Here is a 5633-nt window from a genome sequence, read left to right as displayed (position 1 = left end):
ACCTCAGAAATAATAACAAAGTAACAGCGAGTTATATATTAAACATTGAATTCTGAATTTTAGAAATACTGGTGGATCCCATCATAATAAATAATAATATTTTAGGCATAAAATAAACCATTTAGAAGCACAATTTCCATGTTTTTTTACTCCTTAAATTAGTATGTGAGAAAATGAAAATGAAAACATAGAAATAAAAACTTTATAGTAACCATCTATGACAACTGCCTAGCAACACCATAGCAACCACCCAGAACACCCTATCAATGACCTAGCAACGTACAAGCAACCACCCTGAATAAATAAAACTCCATAGTAGCAATCTATGACTGCCTACCAACTACCAACTGCCTAGCAACACCATAGCAACCACACAGAACCCTCTAGCAATGCCTAGCAACCACTCAGAATACCTAAGTGCCCTCTTAGCAATGCCTTAGCAACCACCCAGAATACCCTAGCAACCACAGGGCAACCACCCGGAACACCCTAATCAACCTCCTAGCAACGCCCTAGAAACCACCCAGAATACATTAGTATCCATCTAGCAACCACCTACAAACATTCCTAATCAACCTTCTAGCAATGCCCTAAACCGCTCAGAATGCCTTAGTGACCTCCTAGCAACACCTTATCAACCACTCAAAACACCCTAGCATCCATCTAGCAACCACCTACAGACATCCTAACCTCCTAGCAACGCCTTAGAAACCACCCAGAATAAAGAAACTCCATAGTAACCATCTATGACAACTAATCTGCCTAGCAATACCCTAGCAACCACCCAGAACACCCTATCAACCTCCTTGTAACGCCCTAGAAACCCCAAGAAACCTTAGTAACCACCTAGCAACGCCTTAGCAATCACCCAGAACACACTAGCAACTACTCAGAATATCCTAGCAACCACGGTTTTGCCCCTGAAAGCACCACTTACCTTTTCTTCATGAAATGCACATTATAGTTGTCATAATATACATTGCACATCACTGCACTGTTCAACGATTCGGAACAATACAACCATTCATTATTTACAAACATATCCTAATGTGATAATGTGACAGTCTCTCTCTCTCTCTCTCTCTCTCTCTCTCTCTCTCTCTCTCTCTCTCTCTCTCTCTCTCTCTCACACACACACACACACACACACACACACACACACACACATGTCGTGTTTCCATGTTTTATGGGGACTTTCCATAGGCGTAATGGATTTCATACTGTACAAACTGTACATCCTATCCCCTTACACTGCCCCTGCCCCTAAACCTACCCATCACACACACACACACACACTGCCCCTAAACCTACCCATCACACACACACACACACACACACACTGCCCCTAAACTTACCCATCACAGGAAACATTCTGCATTTTTACTTTCTCATAAAAACTCCTCCTGTGTGATTTATAAGATCACACTATCAATTCCTCATGGGGACCTCAAAAAATGTCCCACAAGGACAAGGATTTCGGATATTGCCATCTTTGTGGGGACATTTTGTCCCCATAACGTAGGGATTACCAGGTCACACACACACACACGCAATTCTATTAATAAGGGGACTGCCAATCCATAATGTGGAAATCATGTTGCCCGGTATCGATCGGTCAGGAGCCATGTAGTGTGTGTGTGTGTGTGTGTGTGTGTGTGTGTGTGTGTGTGTGTGGCTCAGACACTTCAGTCTATTGGATTGAGATTCTCTTGCCATCTAAGGGTCAGAGATCGGAGTGTGTCTGTTTGATCAATATCACCGGCCAACCTGTGCGATCATTCACCATAAACACACACACACACACACACACACACAGACACACACACACACACACACACACACACACACACACACACAAGCACAGAAAACCCTGGATAATATCAACAGATTTAAAAAAATGCTCTCATTCCAAAAAAACAGCACGTATACACGGTAAAAAAAAATATTTTAACGCTGTAAATAAAGATTATTGGAGTGTGTTTTATAAGAAAACATTCAACATGTTGCTTTAGCGAACACACACCTTTGGAGGTGCATCTGTATTTTTGTTTCTGATACTATTGTCTTGATTGCATGCCGAACCAAACCCTAATAGGCTAAAGTGGAACCGTACACGCTTCAGGATATTTCCCGAAACATTTGCGTCTGAAATCAGATGTCCTTTTCGACGCCCTTCACACGCCCTTGAGTCGTGGCTCATTTGCATATGGAGAGTGTGTCTCCGCCCCCTTCCTCCACATGCAGGCACACACACACACACACACACACACACACACACACACACACACACACACACACACACACATTTCCTCCATGCATCATATCCAGAATCTTCTCCTCTCCTGCTTCGGATCTTCGGGATTCGGCAGGATGAGGTTTCAATGAACACCAAGGTCAGAGACGAGCAATCTATTCAATGCACTCTCTTATTAGGGATATAAATAATTTGGATCAAGACTGAACCTTGAACCCTGAACTGTTACCCCCGGAGAAATTTATCTCCATCCGTCAGCGGCTGCGTCGTCCGTCCATGTGCTTGATAGCTCCATTAGGACAATGAGATGAATTCAGCCACTCTGCATATGCAATATCTCTGCCGGGTGATAATAAGGAGAGCTCTCTCCTCCCAACACACCACAATAGCCCTGCATTCGTCTCCGCTTTTTGCTTGATTAAAAAAAAACATTGCGATTTCTTGTTAGAAGTCGTAGAAAGAGCTTCAAGAACACCATCTTATCCCACACCAGCCCTCGCTCATTCAAAATGGCGTCTTACTGCAGAAAAAATGCTCTTCTTACTCAGTATTTTTGTCTTGTTTCTAGTCCAAACATCAAAAAATTCTTGAAATAACGAGTTTTTACTAGACAAGCAAAAGTAATTGTCTTGTTTTGGGAAAAATAACTCCAAATGAAGAGAGTTTTTGCTTAAAATAAGATAAATAATCTGCCAATGGGGTGAGAAAAATAATATTAATTCAATCAGAAAACAAGATTATTTCTCTCACCCCATTGGCAGATTATTGATCTTATTTTAAGCAAAAACTCTCTTCATTTTGAGTTATTTTTCCCAAAACAAGACAATAATTTGGACTAGTCTACACTCAAATGCAGTTTTTTTGGATTGCTTACACACTAAAATTAAAAGTAGTACACTATTAGCAAAACCTTACACTCAAGAAGCAAAACATCAGCCCATATTTGCACAACTATAAGCACATTGTCAACCTCACACTTGTTGCAAAACTCTACACACAGTGACTTGCAAAACACTAAACACACTTAACATAGGCTACATTACACACACACATCTATCATGATCTCACTTCCTTGCAATACCAAAGCATTGACCGTCAAATTACGGCACCGTCCAACCAAAGCCCCTTTCACACTGCGATTCCGGCAAATACACGGATAATGCGACCCGGCATTTGTTCCCGGGCCGCTAGATTTGGTCCATTCACACTGCCAGCGAAATACCGTAATATGAGAAGCTTTCACACACAACCCGTAACGGTCCCGGGTCGAGTCGACACGTGACATCCTGATGTGACGTATAACGGCGAGCGATCTCCGCTTCAGCGCGGATAGTAAGGAGCTCCGTGGTCTCGACTTGTGTCCAGTTTGCGCTCATTTCTGCTTGTTTAATTTTAGTTTCTTTTGTAGACGAACACTCTCTGCGTTTAAAACACCGACGAGCTCTTCTGGCACTGCAGGGTTGTGTTATTGAAGAAACAAGCTCTAGGAGTCGCACGATAACTACGCACACGCTGCGGCATTAGTTTCGGCTTTTGTTCACACAGCGCTCGTCCCGGGTCGAACCCCGCAATATTACTAGAGCCCCGACCCGGGTCGAGTTCGGTAATCAATTCCGGGACGTGGTTGCTTTCACACAGAAGGCGACCCGGCAATGCTCCGGGAATATTGCGGGTCCAACGTGCAGTGTGAAAGGGGCTCAATTGGTTCAACACAAGCCCCTTTTACACTGAACGTCCCGGGACGAGCGCTGTGTGAACAAAAGCCGAAACTAATGCCGCAGCGTGTGCGTAGTTATCGTGCGACTCCTAGAGCTTGTTTCTTCAATAACACAACCCTGCAGTGCCAGAAGAGCTCGTCGGTGTTTTAAACGCAGAGAGTGTTCGGATACAAAAGAAACTAAAATTAAACAAGCAGAAATGAGCGCAAACTGGACACAAGTCGAGACCACGGAGCTCCTTACTATCCGCGCTGAAGCGGAGATCGCTCGCCGTTATACGTCACATCCGGATGTCACGTGTCAACTCGACCCGGGGCCGTTACGGGTTGTGTGTGAAAGCGCACATATTACGGTATTTCGCTGGCAGTGTGAATGGACCAAATCTAGCGGCCCGGGAACAAATGCCGGGTCGCATTATCCGTGTATTTGCCGGACTCGCAGTGTGAAAGGGGCTTCAGTCATCACTTGTGACTTGTGTGCTTAACTGTAGACACACCGATCAGGTGCATAAGCACTATTAAAGCAGCAGGTGAGTTCATCCGTCTTCAAACACAATGGAGAGAGTCAGAGAAAGAGTAAGACGAGGAGGACAAGGGCCAGATGGAGGTCAAGACGGTTCTTTCCAAGGTGTCGTGCTAATGTTAACATGCGCTGTTGATGAACATCTCTGGCCAGATCCAGCTAGGCGAATGTCTAGGTTTTGTTTTGTTCGTTTTTTTTTACAGTAAGCTTACAGTACAATATGTAAAGTGACATTTTGTTACATTATTATGACTGTCCATGTCAACATTTTTGGCCATGTTGAAATAAATGAGTTTCTTCAGTCTGCATCATTGGTCTTGTGTAGTGTTTGGTGGATCTACATTATATTTGTACATCGTTGATGATAGCCTACTGTAATCATAGGGAAGTAGAAGTGCTAAAAGTGTGTTAGGTTTATCACAGCAGAGTGTAACTCGTGCAAACAGAGTCTAGTAATGTGAAACGTGTGTGTTTCATACGGTAACAAAGTGTGGTTTTTACACAGAAGTGTGTCGTTTTTAGAAGAGTGTTTGATTATGCAAAGGATCTGTAGTGTTTTGCTGATTGTGTGTGTGGTTGTGCTAATTGTGTGTAGTGTTTTAAGAACACAGGCCCTGTTTTGAAAATTGTGCTTAAGCAATCCAAAAAAACTGTAATACGTTGGATTTACTTATTTTTTTTTATGTCAACCAGTTCCACTTAACTGGGTTATGTTCAATTTAATTAACATTGTTTATTTCGGTAAATGCCATCTAGTTAAATCAGGTTAACGTTCTTAATTTACATTAGAAGATTGTATTGGCTAGATGGTTTTGCTACATCCGTGTCATTCCCAAAGTAGTTGTTTTTAATCATGAAATCATCTTTAATTGTTATTAGCAGATCCTCAGCCCAAACACACGCTCTACACTTCACCACAATGATAACCTCAGCATTACACACACTTTTAAATACCAACTCAACAGATTATTAAACATTAAAACGTCTCTCCGTTTTCTCCTCTTGTTAAAAATGCATAAAATAGCACTTTATTTAAACATTTACTCTCCGAATTCAGCCCGTTTGCAAAGCATGATGGGAAGCGAAAGTCCTGTTTGATTGGGTTACTTGACTGAAACATGTTATGTGGAAATAAAACA

Source organism: Pseudorasbora parva, chromosome 3, assembly GCF_024679245.1.
Source record: "Pseudorasbora parva isolate DD20220531a chromosome 3, ASM2467924v1, whole genome shotgun sequence".
Lineage (NCBI taxonomy): Eukaryota > Metazoa > Chordata > Actinopteri > Cypriniformes > Gobionidae > Pseudorasbora > Pseudorasbora parva.
Note: the sequence above shows the minus strand (reverse complement) of the source record.